Source organism: Tympanuchus pallidicinctus, unplaced genomic scaffold (assembly GCF_026119805.1).
Source record: "Tympanuchus pallidicinctus isolate F22 unplaced genomic scaffold, pur_lepc_1.0 scaffold13, whole genome shotgun sequence".
Lineage (NCBI taxonomy): Eukaryota > Metazoa > Chordata > Aves > Galliformes > Phasianidae > Tympanuchus > Tympanuchus pallidicinctus.
In genome coordinates, this window is record NW_026294648.1 from 4,538,992 (window position 1) to 4,558,166 (window position 19,175).

The 19,175-nt window shown below is 36.6% G+C and overlaps 1 protein-coding gene across 4 annotated transcripts in view; it reads right to left on the reverse strand.

The window, feature by feature from the left end:
- TENM1 (teneurin transmembrane protein 1) overlaps window positions 1-19,175 on the reverse strand; it is an 823,045-nt gene that overhangs the window by 751,966 nt on the left and 51,904 nt on the right. For 3 of the 4 annotated variants that reach the window (XM_052673651.1, XM_052673650.1, XM_052673645.1), the window contains exon 2: window positions 7,136-7,205. The gene's annotated coding sequence lies outside the window, so the exon portion shown is untranslated. Of the gene's footprint in view, window positions 1-7,135; window positions 7,206-14,618; window positions 14,716-19,175 lie in introns of those variants that run through there. The other variant, XM_052673646.1, reaches the window with a different exon arrangement.

Consider the following 19,175-nt stretch of genomic DNA (forward strand, 5'->3'; position numbering starts at 1 on the left):
GATCCAGAGGGGTTGTGGATGCCCCATCCCTAGAGGAGTTCAAGGCCAGGTTGAATGGGGCCCTGGGCAAACTGGTCTAGCATTAAATAGGGAGGTTGGTGGCCCTGCATGTGGCAGTGGGTTGGAGACTCATGATCCTTGAGGCTCCCTCCAGCCCTGGGCATTCTGTGATTCTCTTGGGTTCTGCAGTAGACTTTGTCAGACCCAGAGAGCTCATCTAAGCTCCCTCCCCACTACTTATACAGTAAGTGGAAGGAAAACAGAGAAATAACATTGTAAGGAATAGCATCCAAGAACTGTCCTAACCTGAAGGAGTTGTTGGATCATCAATTTCAGCCAAACTCTGCTGTCTTTAAATTTCAAAACTGAGAGCATCAAAATGAAGTCCAGAAGTCAGTAGTGTAATCTTTAGTTATCTGATGCTTATGTTGGCTTACAGAATAAATTTGATCTCCTTGAAACATTTATAATACAGTGAAGCTATATAGGTAGAACAAACAGAATTTTTAAAAAGGACAATATGACCTTAGTATATTATTAGAAATTTGAATGTCCTAATATATATTTCTTTTTTAGTAAACAGAGCAATTATTGTTAAGGGGATTCAATCACGGTTATTAAAAACATTACAGGTAATTAAAAAAGACCTTAATTGTAAAGATGAACTCATTTTCTCAAGAATAATATTTTTCCTGTCTTGAAACTATGCCTTTATTTCTATTAACAAGGTGTACAATAATGACTCTGGCCATTTGAAAACTTGAAAGTCTGTAATTGAATAATTATTAGTGTCATGCTGCCTAAGGGCACTACTTGTCAAGATATTTACATGATGGGCAATTATATCCACTCATCCTTGAAGGATAGATAATATCTCCTGATGGAAACAAATTACCCTTATATTTAAAAAAATAAAAATTAGAAGTTTATCTTCTGTATTTTATTAGTTAGACTCTCCATACCAAAGCTATTGAGAAGATTCGTTATTCCGCCATAAAGCATTATCGATGTCACCAGATTACAGCATAAAAATACAGCCATTATTGATTCATTATGTTAATTACTCCACCAAACAGAGAGGAAGAAAAGAGCAGCACATTAATTTATGTATTTGGCCTACTTTTTCCTTTTTTGTGGTTAAAATTCTGTAACACGTATAACTACTGCAGAAACAGAGGAGAAGAGAGAGAAGCTTAATGAACAAATGAATACACAAATGCCTGCTGTGTTTAATTAAAAACTTATTCTTTATTACTTAAATCTGTCTTTAAGAGATTGCCATTTTAAAAAACACAGACACCCAAATCCAACCATTCTTTCTTCACAGCTTTTCACGTCATCAGGAAGAAAATATCACACCCACCTTCCCCTCCTCCATTTGCACCTTTATCTCCCATACATTTATAAGGAGGGAAAAAAAACAACAACCAGAAACACACCACCAAGAACACACAACACTTCTGCAATCACCTCAAATCAGAAAGGCTATGGGTGGACTCCCCACAGCATTACATATTTTGTAATATTCAAAGCCTAAAGCAGGGTAATTAAAAAAAAAAAAAAAAAAAAAAAAAAGCTTCACAGGTTAACTGCAATGATTTCTAAGTGCAGAGGATATTTTGTGTTGCTTTCTTCAACAGAGAGTGACTAAGATCAGGGAATCTGATCAGACCTAGCAGGTCATGATTTGAAGGAGAAACAATTAAGTGCAGGAGCTTCAGACCCTGGCAGGACACCAATCCAGTGCCTGAAGGATACCACAAAGGAACAAAGGTGTTTAGGTGGTGCTTTTTCCCCCCCTCCATCTAAAGTGAAAAGTGATTAGTCCTGGAACCATTCGTTAAGCCTTCAAATTGTGTGCTAAAACTACCACCTGTCCCTGGGGAGATGAACTGCAAACTGGCAATCTTACAATAGATTTTCAGACCAGAAAGGTCCATATGTCTCCTTAAAACATTTCCAACGCAGATAATCAACTTAGAATTCACTCGGAAGGCCAAAACCCAGAAACAGTCTGCCACAAAGAGAGCAGAATGATCTATAGCATTGCAAACATCCTGTGCTTTACTACAGAGAAAATAAACCAGCAGAGCCATCCTTTTGTGGTAGACAGGGCAGCATTGAGCTGTACTAACACATAGCTTATTCATTATGAGTAATCAGAAGCTGGGTGTAATTAGGAAATGAAAGGAATTACTTATTACATCAAGATTGCTTCAACTGCTCAGTGCTTCACAGGAAGATAAAACATGGCTAGTGATTGTCCTAAGACAGTCTGAAGAGCCACTTTAGACATAAGAAGAAGGAATCTTCTCCAGGAAGGCTCTGAAATCTGTCACTCATTATCTTCAGCAGCCCAAAGGAACTGAGAACCAAAGCTGTATGTTCTCTTTTTGGAAGGCTTAATCCACACGTTTCATTGACACGCTGCTATTATCAAAGCCTGAAATGTTCTTCGTGTATATTATTACTTGCATTAAATAAAACACAGTGGTAAACACTTCATTCTTTTCACAAATTCTGTTTCCATCAGCTCAACTATTATTGTTTTCTTCTTGTCAAGCTTCAGCAAATAGCCTGCTAAAAAGCTATCTGCAACTTAATTAAAATACACATTATTAATGCCATGTTTGTATGAAAAGTCTTTGGCAAAATAAGTAGCCTCTAGCTTTTCAAGCAATTGCAGTTAAGTCTGTCAATACGCACTAGTTGCAGAAACGCATGATGAAAACAAGACTAAGTGAAGCAATTTGACCTGTTTCAACCTCCTCTGCATAAAATACCATTTCACATAATATTTCATCTAGAAAACCACCCTTGGATTAATTACCAGCAACTGTCAGTTGCACAACTGAATGTAAAACTAAAGGTGCTAGGCGATTTAAGCTAATTTTATTTAAAATGGATAAAATCCTATCTTGATACTTAGTTCCCTTTACCACTAATTTCAACAAAAATGTTTTCTTTGGATTACAGAAGAAACGCTAATTTAAATGCAGTATAAGCAGTGGCCATTGCATTCTCAGGTGAAAGCACCCCAGAACTCCAAGACTGACACTTTGAAAGATCTTTTGGGGTTGAAAGTTCCCAATGCCACCCCTTAATTTTATAAATCCTCTCTGCAGTTCTACAAGGAAAAGAGTTAGCTATTTTCCCTGGATTCTTAGCCATCATTTTTGTATGATGATAACAGAGTTATTTTTAAGGCTCCAGCAGACAGCACTGCCTTTAGTACCAAAGAAGTTCAGCAACTGTATCTGAAGCAGAGGTCACTGTGAGAGGGAAGGTGCAGAACCACCCTGTAAGCTCCTGGCATGGAAATGCAAGGGAACATAAGCACTGTCAGATGCACAGCCATCCTGCTGCATTGCACGTCTGACAAGCCTATGGAAAAGTTCTTCATCCTCTGTCCTTGTGAATATCAACACAGCTTTATGTTTTTGAACTACGTAAAATAGTAAATATTATTTAAAATGCAATTATTACGCAATTTGGAGTGAAAACATTAAACTGCTGGCAGAAAGGCATTGAAGTAGAAGATTTCAAGGCAGAATCAGTTATTTTGTTTTTATTTTTCAAATAAAAAGGTGCTACATTTCCTGCTGTGCTTTTGTTATTTTGAATTCCCATATTGATCTCAGAGGAAGCACATATCAAAGCACCTACTTTTCCCAGGGACGGAAATCCCAAGAGCCAATCTACTCCATTAGTAAATGCACATCATAATAAATGGACAGGCACTGAATCTGGATCGCCTGCTAATTTTTAGTTGATTTAATACTGCCTGTATCTCACTTTTACTCCACATATCTAACAGAGACCCCTCAGACCTCGTGACCAATTACATTTTTTATTCAGTTAGTTGAGACTTAAGTAAAAAAAAAAAAAGCATCTATATTTAAGACTCTGATTTTTTTCAGCAAAATAATAATTGTAGAAATTGTTTTCATATCTGCAAATCAAAACCTTGTTACTATGCAACATGTTTGAACTTAGTGTAAGACCAGAAGCAGATCACTGTACCCAACTTCATGAAGTAGCCACACTAGCAAGATGTTATTATCACAACCATAAGCATTTAAACAGGGTTAGAAATAAGATGAAAGATTTTCTACTTAGTGAAATGTCTCGTGATGCCATCATCACTTCTTTCAAATGCTCTCAGGCTCAAGTCCTGCCTACACTATAATTTCTATCAATGCTATCTCTGATAGACATTGCAGGACTTGGGCTTCCCAACACAATCATAGGCAGATGCAAAGCAATAATGGCATTCCAGGTACCTTCTGTAAAAACCAACATGCTAAGAAAACTGTGAGTACAACAAGGTGTAAGAAACTTGAGAAAGACAGGATCTCTTCATGATTTGGCGTGACAGTCATGGACAAAATGATTTTGTAGGCCCTGATTTATGAAAGTTCAGGAACAAGGAAACACCCACCAAATATGAAACAAACTCAAAAATCTCAAAGTATGTGTTTTGCCTCGCTGGTTTGTTGGGTTTCTTTCTCCCCCCCAAGAACAAACTTCTAGCACATTATAAGCTATTCCAGACCCAGTGAATACAATGACATAACTCTTGTTGATTTCAGAGCCACTGCATTAGATATAATTTTTTAAATGTTCAAATACCATTTGATGGTATGACACAATACTCAAAATTTGCAAATATTGAACAGGTTTATGGGGTTAGAAGCAAATTAATTCCTCAGATACCTCTTAAAAGATTAAATCAGTGCCTTTGTAGTCCCCAGTTGTGACGCTGGTCAATGCTTCTTATAATACGAATGAGATGGCAGGCCATTTTATAGTTAAAGATGAGGAGATCTTTGAGAAAGATGAGACCTTGTTTAGGTCTTTTAATTATGTTTCATCTTTACGTTCACTCATAAGGCCAGAATCACTTGGAAAAGTGGAAACATATAAGTATGCATAATATGAAAATTAAAGTAGATTAAGTAAATAAAGACCGAAAAATTAATCTTTCGTTGACTGTAGAAGATTGAGTTCAGATGTTACAATTTCAAGCAGTAAAGGGACAGAATTCATTTGATGATTTCCATTAGTTAAGTATCTGCACATACTCTTAAATTACAGAAATTGTCATTGCTAATTTACTGTTATTTGAGCACTGTAAAATGTAAGAGTTTAATGCATATGACGCATCTTAACGTTGCTTGTTTCTCACTTAAAATTTTTCTGATTGACATTCTGCTGTGAATAGCCAGTGCATATATCCATAATGAAGCATAAAGTTTCCCCTCTCTTAGGAATTCCATTTATCTGTAAGAGTCATTAAAAACAACCCCCAAATAATTAATATCACATCGGTAAATAAAGTAATCTTAAATCAGAACAAAATGAAATATTCAAGCACACAATGAAATTATTATAAAATACCAATTTCAGTGAGTTGCCCCCGATTACCAATAGTTTCACCTTCATTGCTCCTAAGTAAGCGCTGAGAACAAAAAATTCTGCCTGCAAAAGATGGTACCAAGGAAAATACTGCATACCCCAAACACAAGTTCAGTAGTCCCTTCAAAAGGATCCTTGAAAAGCGACTTTGGATCTCTCTTTTTACCCATATTGCCTGGTTACTGATGGCCAATTGTGAAAGATGGCTTATAACTTTAAGGTTTCGTTGTCACTGGTAAGAAAAGGTAGAAAGACTTTCAGAAGAAATCTAGATTTTCACTTTTATTAAGTGCTCCCCTCAAACAAATATTCACAGGAAGATGAATTCCAAACTATTTCCATGCCTTGAAAAACTTATATTAAACATTTTTCACTCTGCCAGAGGAGCAGTGCAAATAATATATATCTTGCAGAATATCTGAAAGGCCAGACATCCACCTTTACTGAAGTATACATTTGGCTCCCATAGAGAATAATGCACTTTCTCACATTCTAAAACTGTTCACATATCCTGATAATGTATTGGTGCAACAAATACTTCTTGTGGAATAAAATATAATCTTAATATTTCCTAAAAAGAAGACAGTAAAATTTCTATTTCAGACTAAGGAATGTCCTTACTGAAGCGATATTTGAGATGAGAAAACTTCCCTCCCATCTCAGAGCTATCAGTCTATTTTTCTGACAGTGCTCAAAGTGACCAAGTCATAAAGTCCATTCTAACAGGGAACTATGAAATTACACTAAAAAACATCACTGAAGTTTTTTCATAAACCAATGAAAAAAATATTTAAGAACATTTTATAGAACTAAGTGCACAGAACCTAGACGTAAGCACATGAATTACAGTCTATTAACATATAACATAGTTGATTTTTTTGACACTATTTCAGTGTCACTGCAACAACAAACATAAGGCAGAAAAATCTCACATAATAATGAACATGCTGAGAAGAAAGGGAAAGCTGGACTAAAACTTCATAAATTGTTTATATGGATATATTTAAATCCTCAAACCTCTTCCCACACATACAGAACAGTCAAGCTCACATGCCTGTGTGATCTCTTGGGTAGTTATTGTAGTTACAGTGTACAAATCCCAATGAAACAATATCACTGTTCTCTGAATTATTCTCATCATTCAGAAGATGTAAGCAGGGTTTTATTTGGTATGACATTTATGTGAGAAAGCATAGAATGACTAAGTTTTATAGAGAACTGCAAGGAATACGTAATGTTTGGCTTACACATCAATCTAAATCCAGCATTAATTGTTTATACCTTCAGATTCAAAACAAATCTAAGAACAAGCTTTCAAGCATCTCAAATAAACTCAATTTCTTCTTCATCTCAAGAGAAGAAATAGCTTTGAGTTCTTCACTAGTTTATACATTGCAGATAATTTTATCTGGCCTACACAAGTTTAACGCACTCTCATACTTCCAGAAGCATTGTTAATCTCTTATTCTCAGCATGCAACTCACCAGAACTAGGGCAGAATGGGATCAAACACTCTGTGGGCTGCAAAACATTTAATTATTTTGAATAATATAGTATTCATTAGATTAAAAAGGACCCTGAAATTTAATTCTTTCTTACAAGTGAAGGAAAACAGACTGTTTTGTTCTGCATTCTCTGAGATGTACTTAAAACCTTTCAAAAGAAACATTCCTAAAAACATTGAGGTTCAAAAAAAGAAAAGAAAATGGATACTCACGTTGTGGTGAATGACAAGAAACAAGACTCACTCTGCCCGCAAAGAGAGGCTTCTGGCTAGAGGCAACAGGCTGCAAGAGAAGGAAAAATGAACATTAATTTGTTACACTGAACACTGTTAAATAGTGGAAACGTTTTCAAACTTCTTCATAAGTAGGTAGTTATTCAACAAAGGACAGAGCTGTTGTCAGCATTCCAAACATTCTAGACCACATGCTATATATATATTATGATTTTTTTTTCCATAATTCAAGATAAGGAGGGCTAAATCAGGATAGTTTTTTCTATTTAACTGAGCTGTGACTGACCTTCTGATTAAATTTGCTGCAGTAAGTTTTCCATTAATATTAAATGATACCCAAAATACTACCTCTGAACACCAGAGTTAGTTTTCCCATGAACTCTTAATGATTTCTGTTTTCCAGTTATTTACTTAGCCTACTAACACAAAGATACCCCAAACCAATATCATAACCAGCCTACCAATTTCAATACTGGCTGAATTTTAATTACATGAAGCATCACTGTACTCAGAAAATATAGACAAAAAACCTTTATGTTTCTCATTGTTAGTCCTGCCTCATCGATCTGTTGACTATTAACAGCATTTCCCAGTCACAAGAAGAGTTATTTTCTTTTAATCAGAGTTAAAAATGTAGATTTTTGAGAAGTCACAAAGCGCAGTTTCCAGATCTCCATGTGACATTTCTGATGCTTATTAAGAATAAAACTATTACAAAGAAAAAAAATTAACTTTCAGGTTAATAAGCAAGGGTCTTTCTCCTCCACACAGCAACCTGATTTCGGAGTTTATCACTGATATTTCTCAACCTCTGTCAAATACTGAAAAATGGGCAACCAAAGAAATGCAGAAATGAGTCTAACTGAAATGCTCAATTTTGGGAGAAGCAGTGACAGTCCGTAAATTTTATTCTTTCTTTCATAGCTGGAAAGAAAGTGTAATTCAATTAGATAATATCGAAGAGAAAATCATTATTCAATATTCTCAAGACTCTGCTACATAGTTTCTATTAACAAATAAACATACATATACATGATAGCATAAAGGGACACCATGATGCTGCGTCAGAAGGAAGTCATAATACTGCACTCAATATTCCATGAGCCTTTTTATCCCACAGAATTCAGTAGATACATGCAAGTATCATAGAGAGAAAAGGTGTCAACAAAATGCTTACACATACACATGGAGAAATCAGAACAGGTGAATAAGTGCTTACAAGAGTGCTGGGAACCTTTCCCATGGGCAGTCCCCAGCAGAAGGGCGATGGTAGTGGAATGCCCCCATTTTGTACACACATGCTTATCACTATCACATGCTTATCACGCGTCCACTCTGCACACAAACCAGTAAGGCAGTTTCTGTACTAATGAGAAACTTTAAGCATATTAACATGTATTTTGATAATACATGCAAGTTGAAGTTTTCCAGAAGTCAATAGTTTGACCTTCACAAACAAGGTGGCGTACAAAGTATATGCAGAAGTGCAAGGAAATAAATGACGTTGAATTGCCTTAAGAATATCCACTGGATAATTCTATTTTAGAGGAATAAAAGGTTAAGCTTCCGATACCCAAGAGATATCTAGCCTCGTCACTGACAAGAAACATGAATCAAAGAACAGCCTAGCTTAACAAAAAATTTGGGTCACAAGTAGGGGGTAAAAATATATCAAAAGAGATAACTCATTCAACATCCAATCAACAGCACCTCACACTCTGATGCATTCAAAACAAGTAATAAATGCAAGTATGGGATGCTGCAGACTTATTTTAAAAAAAAAAAAAAAAAAACCCTTGGCTCAGTACTGATACATTAAAGTGCTATTTTTGAAATTATTTATGCTTTCTTTTAAAGGAATAAGCTACACCTTAGTAGTAGTATATGAAGAACTGTCTGTTCTGTATTTCCTGTACCTGGTAATAATCCCAGGATACAACCTTTTAGAAAATCCTTGCAAGCCAAGTACCTCTATCAAAATTATCATTGTGTGTAGGTTTTGGATAAGCAAATATTTTCATAATAATCTTAAACCAATTGATTTTCTGCATTTAAGAATGAGGAGAAAAAAAACAAAAAAAAAAAAGTGTTTTTATAGTAGACCTCAGGCACTGAATCATGATTAGAGAATCAAGCAAGCGTCAAAACGCTCACAGTACCACAAGCTATTTTCTTCTATGCTTCCGATTCCTGGACAGTTATTGCTTTTGACAAAGAATTATAGAGAAATATTCCTCCAGGTATTTGAAATGTAATGAGACATGCATTATTAACAGAATTTTTTACCTTGCTAACAGTGTTGTGTCAGAAAGTACCTTTCAGGGGGCTTGAGGGAAAAGAGTGAGGCAGAATGCTGGACACTACGTATGTTCTGCCAGAGGTCTGAAAGATCATCCAGCTCTATTTTTTTTTAGATTCATTATTTATTTCAACTTTACTTTTTTGTGGCTGCCAAACATTTTCTCATTTTACAAAATAATCTACAGAAATAGCTGGCCAAAAAGCTTGCTTTGATAATGACAAGTAAGCTCGTTCCTTCACAGGTGAATGCATACACTTATGCACACTCCTCTACTTTTTTCTGTTTTGTAGCATATTGCAGGTCGTAATTTAATTGAAAGACTGAAAGTCATAAATTATTTTTAATTTATTTTCACATCTAACCTGCCTAAGGCCAGTACGAAATTAGAAATAGATATAGATGTTTCAAGTATTTAGTAACACATTTGTTGCCCTTACTATTGTTATCAAGGTTCAGTTATGAGAACACTTGAGGAGTGACTTACCACTCCACCCGATGGATACAGGACTCTTCCATACGCCTGTTTCCCAAAAGTTGATTCACTTTGACTACGCAACAATGACTTTAACAGAGGAGGCACAAGTCAGAACCAAGTAATCTGACCAAAAAACAAAAACAAAAAACAACCAGGTTCTTTTACAAGAAGGAATTGTAGCCTGATACGTAACATCTCATGATTTGATAGCAAGTTTTATTCACTCCAAGAGTTGGCATTGGATCATTTATGCGACTAATATTGAAAAATGAAACCAATGGTACTTGGGTTGAGTGTATTAGAGCCTCATTCTAAATAGTTTAACGGAGCAGTTCTCTGCAAGTTAGTTAATAACACTCAAGAAACTGTACTCTAAATCCAAAGTATTGTTTTCCAGCTATTGGTGGTAAACAGGTTTGGAAAACGGTTTTAATCATCTCAAAATTGAGATTTCCGGGTACAAAAAAGCTGTTAAAATCAATTGCCTTATGTTTCTTACAGCTTTTAGAACGTGGTCTTGTTCTTTAACAGGGCAAGCTTTCACGTTCATAACATAGCAGACACATTTGACCCTGTTCCTATTAGAAACAGGAGTTGAATATAAGTGACTTAATTTCAAATCAGTATAGCTTTCCACAGGAGACAATGTCAGAATGGGTTTTCCCTTGCTATTGCTTCTGCAATAGTAGAGGCAATTTGAGTCACTCAAATCCAGAGCTCTATATCCCGATATACCTTGATACCTTCATATCAGAACAGTTGATTAAAAAAAAAAAAAAGTGTGTATATTTTTTATATATAAGTAGATAGATATAGATATATATATAGCTATATATAGTACTTCAAGATTTCAAGATTGTCAAAGCCACTTGCAGATGCACAAGGCTGTCAGACATCTCATCATAATGATCATGATTATGGTCCTTTTTCCATCACTTTGTGATAGAAAAATTGAACATCACAAATAAGAAATCTTCAATTTATAGTACATTATTTACAGCTATACAGATTTACGCAGTAATATCATAAAACTGAAACATCTATTTTACCCTTGAAATGTGTTTTGATTCCTATTTTAGAAGGAAGTTAAACAGTTGTTTCATCCAACGATTGTTGATATTAAAGCTCAGGAACATTTAATGTGTATGGTAATGTTTACGATCGAGAACCACACTACTAAACAAAGGAAGGAGGAGGACAAAATAAAGCAATACTAAAAAATAAAAAAAGAGTACCACCATACATGTGTTACAAGGAAGTGGAGGGCAGTAAGCCTTGGAAATCACTACAGATAAGTGGTCTAAAAATACAGTCCAATCTTTTATAGATCAAGAAAATATTTTTATTAGACCGACAGGACTGGAAGAAGCACTATTTCTGGCATGCAAGTAGTTGTTAAGATCTGAAACAAAAGAATAAAATTAAAAAGTGAAATGTAATTAAGACACTGAGATCAATTACTCTGAATTCCATTAAATATGTATTAAACTATCCAGGAGAAGAGGAAGGTGTGCCTGGGGAGTCAAAGAGACTCATCAGGGAGGAGAGGTAAGAGGTCATTGCCTTCCAGGGGTTAGAGCTAGATAAAATTTATACCTTGTGGACAAATGTGACCTTAATAGTAGATGGGAGTGGGCAGGGGACAGGGACTTGCAGGTAACGGACCAGTAAAACAGAATTTCCAGTGAATCCATGGTTTTTGATATCTACCAAGTTATGAATCCAAATTGCCAGACTTTGAGAAGTATTTTGTAAGTCATTCCCTAATTAAGTCAGAGCAGTTTCTTCCAACCTGAATTTTGCTTTGAAGTTTACTGCTTCTGTTTCAGACCTGAAGAACTACTTACATGCCCAAAAGCTTATCTGCTCTTTTTTTTTTTTTCGAGGTATAGTTAGTTTAATTAAAGACATTACCCCACCTGTAAATCTGCTCCTAATTAGCAGCTTCATGGATTTGCTGATGGCAATTCCAAGAGTGGATCATTCCACTGCTATCAAACCAACAGAGAATTAAACTAAACCTGCTGACACGTCACATCTTCATGTAAAAGATGCAGTAACACCTTTCCCTTTCTAACGAGACTAAGACAAAAAATTCTGCCCTACGAGAACATAATGTTCCTGGGAGATTCAAAGAGATCAGCCCTCTTATGTTGTAGTGGCTGCAGAACAAAGATCACTGTAGTTGAAAAATCGCCAAGTTTCTCTGACTTGCAGGTGCCACAAAAAAGAGATGAGACAGAACTAACATCTGGAAAGAAATAAATGGAAGCTGGTCTCACTGAAGACTAATCTGCTGTTAGCAGAATGGAACAGGACATAAAACAGTAACATTGGAATAGACAAAGTGAGAGTAAGTGTTGAGTTGATTGGTATACTGTCGAAATGAGCAGATCTCCATAGTCAGTATGTATACCCTACAGAATGTACACGGAGATGTCAATCACAGACTTGTCTCACTCTTGGGATTTGAAGATTTCAATTGAAGTTTGTATCTTCACTTTAAAGCCAAAGCCAGAAGATTCAAAGGGCAAACCATGCAGACGGAACATCACAAGTGATGCAAAAAACAAGTGAATTGTTTGTTGCAGCACTGCATACTTAAAGACTATGCAGTACGTAAAACAAGAAGGGAGGCTATGGAGCTCACCTAAGAGACTGCCATGAAAAAGAACTTCTTCCACCCACTCTCCAAAGAGAAATAAACCCATTATTATGGAACAGCTCTTCCAAAACTTTAAATGAGATTTCCTCCAGATGCTCTCAAACTTTCTGTTCTCACATACCACTAGTTTTCACTACATTAGTAGGGGGTGAGAAAGGGATCATACAGATGTTCAGTTGTTAAACTTCAAAATAAGAGAGATATTAAGCTTCATGAATACTTTTATGCAGTTGTACAGAAGATAACACATAACAAAGACTTGACCTACTACTTTATTGTGGGAAGGAAAAAAAAGTTAAGCATTCAAACAGTAAAAAGAGAAGGATATGTTCAAGAGCACAGAGTGCAACCATGCAGCTAAAACAGTCTGAACTAAACCCCTTCTGAAATATCACAGCAGGTGTGCACAGCAACAGACATCACTGATAAGACCAATAAATAAAGCAGCTCATGTTTCAGTAAGCACCTCTTACAAGATGGTGTGTTAAATCTGAGTCCTTGCACAGTACAACAGAGAGACCATGCTCTCCCCACACAACTGCCATGTACTCCGAGTTCAACAAGTCAAATAATCATTGTAGCAATTTGGAAGTTTACTACAAACTCAATCTCACAAGTCACAGGCTCAGAAGACTCACTAAAAACAGCCCGTATTCCTTTTTGGCATCGTAAAAGGAATTGTACAAAGCGTCCCCTTGGCCACAGAGCATGTGGAAGGATAGCTCCTGAACTACCAGCCATGCTTCACCTCTCATATGCCATCTATTTGGCTTTTTTTGTTTGTTTGTTTTTGTTTTTTGTTTTTAACTAATACAATAAATAGTGAATCTGTGCATTAGTTCTTATTTTCAGTTTTAAGTCTTTAATTATCCTTAATTACAGAGCTAACTGTAAAAAGTATTGCTTGTGCTGCCATTTCTTCTGATAGTGTTTCTTAAATTAAAAAAAAAAAAAAAAAAAACTCTTCATTAAAATTCAATTTGTTATTACTGGGTCAGCAATGGCTCATCCTCAAGCACAAAATCTGAAATGCACTATAATATCTCTAACATCCAAATTCAGACAGTACAACCTGGAAGCATCATTCCTTTAAGCATTTGAGAGCATGGGAAAGCTGTCCATTCCTTTTCTCTTAATAATAAACACATCATGTTAAGCTTTTGAAATGGCTGAAGAAACATGCTGTAGAATTCAGTGATTCCAGAGTAAGAGCTGATAACACTGACTTAGAATAGAGTATTAGAGTAGTCTGAAAATAAAGAGAAGGAAGAAATAATAACCTATGATTACAGCCCTCACTTGTCACACACACATTATATAAAACACTAAACACCTTTAATTATTAGGTTAAACAAAAAGAAGCATAGTAACCTCATCTGTTCAGGCTTTCTATTAAAAATAACAATGAAACAAAACACAGAAGATGATTGGATAAGAGCAATACAAGTGATAAAAATTACTCATTTCAATTGGAAATATGGAGCTTCTCTGTCATTTTCTTTCCTCCCATAAGAACGATTATTTAATATTTTATATTACAGATGAACAGTTTTAGAAGGAGGCAAATTCAACTCAACTAAAGGACACCTGATATAAAATTCCCAAGATTGAAATATGCAAACAATATCATGGAAACCACCTACATAGCAGAAACTTTAATCTCTGGTCGCTACAGACATTACCAGGAGCAAGAAATAGGATTCTGACTCTACCTCTAAGTAAGCATTGACAAAAAGCATAGGATCAGTTCCACTACTGCTTAGGTATTTAGTGAGATGAGAAGAAACAAAGCTCCCAGAACACGTAGGCTGAAACAAATGAAAGCCAGACGATCCTGTTATTTGTTCTCTTCTGGAGGAAGAGCTGAGGCCAACTGGGCACGTTCAGGCTCACATAAGGGCAAATGGATCTGTTCTGCTCACGAAGCAGAAAAATGGTTCTGACAGGTTCTTGGCAACACAGAGGTAAAGAACACACAGGTAGGTCAGTAGCCACATACAGAACGAAGAGTAGAACTCACCCAGCTGGTGAAGGGAATCCATGGCTATCCAGCACTCCTGCTCAAGAAGCAGCCTAGCTCCAAGTGATCTTCTCCTTCCCTGGCCAGCCCTTGTATGAGCCCAGAGTGATTGCACCTGGGTCCACCCCTTCTAGTCCCTTGGGGAGCACAGGTGCAAACGATTTGCTTGCACTCCCTGGCCAGCCACACCCCTTCACCAGGTGCTCAATCACCACAAGCCCTGAGCTAACAGTTCCTCTGCAGCTGAGAGCAGAACATCCATATGACTAGCAATATAATGGAGGAACATAACACTGCTGAAACGCTCCATCCATCGCCTCACTGTGCTCACACCGACCGTTTGGTCTTCCTCGACATTCAGTAAATGTTGATGAATGTCAGTGAGTGCCATTTTTTCTGCATAGAGGAGTTCAATCACTCTTCTGCTCCACACACCCTTCCAAGTCAAACGTTGCTCTGTCAGACCGCCCCTCTGCTGCCATCTGTCACGTGACAACAAAACCTAATGGGATAGTGGTGGGAAGTTCAACCTCCACTGCCATCCCACCAACACCTGCCTCTGACATCATGGGCCAACATCATGAAATAGAAGGCACTACTTTCAGAGCAGTCCTCGTATTCTTTTAACTTTCCAGTGTAAGTGGAAGAAGTGTTGCTACATTTAGCACAAGGTATCAGCTTGTGCTTGACTGACAATACGGAAGCTAAAAGATAACGTTCAGGAGAAACTACATAGATTACTTTAGCATATATATATGTCTATATTTTAATTTCAGAGGGTTTTATTGTAGTGTTTCTCATAAAAGATTCAAATTTGAAATTCAGAGTGTCTGGAAACAGTTTAAACAGGCACATACTGTATGTAATCACTGAGGACCCTGTACAACAGGGGAAGCTCGAGATGCAAAACAAGAGCAGCCTTACTAAAGCCATCTGGAGAGAGAGAGGGAAAAACAACAACACAAAAACAAACATACAAGCAAAAAAATCACAAAGACATTTCAGCCTGTATTTAGGTGTTTACTAGCTGGGGGACTACTTCCCTGTTAGAAACAAAAACAACTCTACTGTGAAGTAGTATTCATTTAACATCAGTATACTAAATGAATACAGTATTTGGACAGTCTTTACTGAAGCAAAGAGAATGCTCAGCATAGGACATAATGCTGTCCATGATTGTGGAAAAGCTTCAGAGGAGTCCAGGCTAATATTCATGAATGTAAGGTCATGAATATTATTGAACATGAATAATATTGAACAGTGAAAGAGGAAAGCATCACATCTATTTAACTGTTGGTCGATGCCTTAAACCAGCACAGAACTTCAAACAGGATTTAGTCAATTACTAACATCAGCTTCATCGCTTTAATAAAGAACAAGACACATTAAGTTTGAAAGCTTGCTTCCAAACTGGTCACTTCAAAGTGAGTTGTTACTGCTGACTGCCCATAGCAAATAGAGAGAGTATTTAAAATTACATCATTTTGTAGGGATGTATAACCATCAGAACATCCACAAAGGGATTAAATGTCTGGATTGTGGCCTTAATCCTTGTACTTTGAATTCAGGTGCAAATGTGGATTTATACAAAGATATTTTCTTTAAATCCCTAGTAGCAAATATCAGGGAACTTAGCATAAGAAGAAGTCTGCAAACTTTCTTCTGCTGATTCTCCTGATGAAATACATGTTAATATTGCCAGATTTACAGACAGTAGGGCTAAATATTTCAAATGATTTAAGAGTGCAAATTTAATCAACACAAGTGATGGCTATAATTGGGGAAATGAGCCTTATTTCAAATGTTAATAGCTGTAGAGGTTAAATTCATTTTCATAGAAAACTGGACTTTGCATGTTGTGAATTGATATACAGAACTGAGTTAGACCTGCTTCTGTTGGGTCAAAACATGGTGGAAGTGACACACGACAAAAGAGCACCTGTTGGTCTACTATACTAGGCTGTAGTAGAGGCACCACCGTGTCCGGCTGCTGCAGTAGTGTTGGAATCAGATGAAGGGACAGGATGGACCTTTATGCTGCTTTGTGACCAATGCCACTGAAAAGGCTGGTCTGTGTATGCTACTAAAGAATTGATCACTGCAATTTTTGCTGCTCTTTTATATGGACTCATTTAGCTTTGAGAATGGCTGCAGGATGAGTTTTCAAAGAATTGGATATCTTCCTGTGTCTTTCTTCATTGTGGGAGCTACCAATGTAATATTTTACCATTTTTACACACTCTATTAATGTAGACTTTTCTTGCAGTCCTTTTTTTACAGTCTCTCTCTCTAAAGTGATCACACCACAGCCAACTTTCTGAAGGACAAAGTGAAGAGCCTGCATATTTGAAAGCAAGTGCAAGACTTACAGCTACAGAATCCAACCTCAGTATCTAGGGATCACCCTTCCTTCACTGATGGCTGATTGCAGCACTGCCAAGAAGGGGTTATGTTAACACACATGCTTTATAAGATATGCCCGGCTTTACAAGGGTTGGCTCTTTACTGGCTGGGGGGCAAACTCCTGGTGAAGGAGAGCTTTCTCTTATTTACCCTGCAGGGACTTTCTTATTTTTAAAAAGTAAGAAACTGTTCAGGATATTTCAGACAAGCTGACATTTGGAGATTTCTCTCTTAAGCTTCCCCATTATTTACCAAGGGACTTGTTAAAAATAAAGAGAAGAGATATTAGATTTTTGTTTTAGGTATTTAGCTTGTCTTATCAAAGGAACCCCTCACTTCAGGATGCCTTTGTTGTTACCTTTGCTTCTTCCTGTTCCTGACATTACAGCGCGTTCTCTACCAAGGGACATCAGTATCTGAAGTGATAACTGCAAGAAACCTGGCACACAGACAAAATCAATATCATTTTTAAGGACTAAATTGAGAGGTGGCTACCAAGGGAACTCTCTGTTTAGAGGTGGGAGGAAATATCTCCTTCCTCCCTTCTTCTGGAGGAAAAAAAAAAAAAAAAAAAAAAAAGTGAAAAACGTAAATTAAAAAATGATTAAAAGCATAGTGGTTTTCTTTCAAGTAAAGGCTAAGCTAAAGAGCTTGTTTTTCAAATCACTGAAAAAGGAAGCAATCTGACTAAACAAACATCAGCCATCCAAAGCTCAATGAAGCCAGCCCAGCCTGTGCCCTGCTTTAGGCGTATCATAACATTATCTTTTCCAGTCAAGATAGTACGGACAAGCTAAGATTTGACATCTTAAAATCATTCTTTACTCATATTGTCCTTTAGCTCCCATTTCTTTTATTGCTGATGCATTCATATATTCCTTTATAGAAACCTAGCTTCATTTTAATACTCATTCAATATGAAATTAGTTACATAAGTTACTTCCTAACTTTTCTTGTGAAGGATAGTTAATCTTTATGTTCGCCTTGATGTAGCGGTACAGATTATTAACCTTGATCAAGAGATCCATTGCAAAAGACTTTGTTACACCACCAACGAACTCCAAATAAAGATCTCTACACTGTGCACACACCTTTCTGCAACTCTGATGCAAATATAGGCTCTTAACTAGACTGGTGTTGTGGCTTTGACAGCGGAACTTCACTGCAGACAGATGAGATCTGTGCTGACTATGGGTCACTGAGTTCTCTGCATGTTTTGAGATACCTAAAGCAAACATTTATTTCCTAGGTCTCATGGGAGCAATATATATATGCAATGTTCCTGAACTGAGTGGTTGCAAACTCACTCTCCATGGTAATTTGTTCTCCAAAACATGACTTCACAAACTAATTACTTATTCTACTTTTTAGCCAAAGGGTGATTATTTTTTCCCAGAGTGCTATGAATGAGGTTCAGCAGTTTACTTTGGTGCTTCAACTTACAGAAACTGTCTGCAGATAACAAACACAAGCAGTATGTTTAAAGGTTACCAAAAAAATCATATATGCAACTATTTTTTAAAAAAAGTTGTTTTAAAATAAAATTTTAATTAAAACATACAGAAAAAAATACATAGAGATCCTTTAATTTCTTTAATCAATACAAAATGGCAATGCAAGGGGACTACACCCTCATACCTACCTATGAACTAATTTCCCCTGTATCATCATTCATACAAAAACAAAATAAGTATGCTTGCCCGTTTGACCCTTTGCCTCTCTCTTTTGAGATGCAAAAAACGTATAGGGTCAAAGATGCCAGTGCTACTCCAGATCAGCAGCCTTCATTCATGTTTGAGTCTGAGTGATGAAGATACATCCGACTCTCTGTACTTGTAAGTAACTCTGCAACAGTTTTCTGAATACATTTCTGTTCAGTAGTCTCCCCAGTGCTGTGAAACACACCCAAACACATACAATACAATACAATACAAGTCAACAATGACTGCATCGTGGGATTTGATAACAACTGCGTGCATATTTAGCAACATCATTTGATAGACAGGAAGAAAAAAAGTAAGGGGATTTTGGGGAGAGTTAAAGACTGCAATCTGCTCTACTGAGCTTTTTGTAGGGAAGGAACAGTGCAAATTCAATTAATTGGCTGGAAGTTCTATGTTTGTATTTTCAAGTAGCAGTAGTATTCCGTTGTAT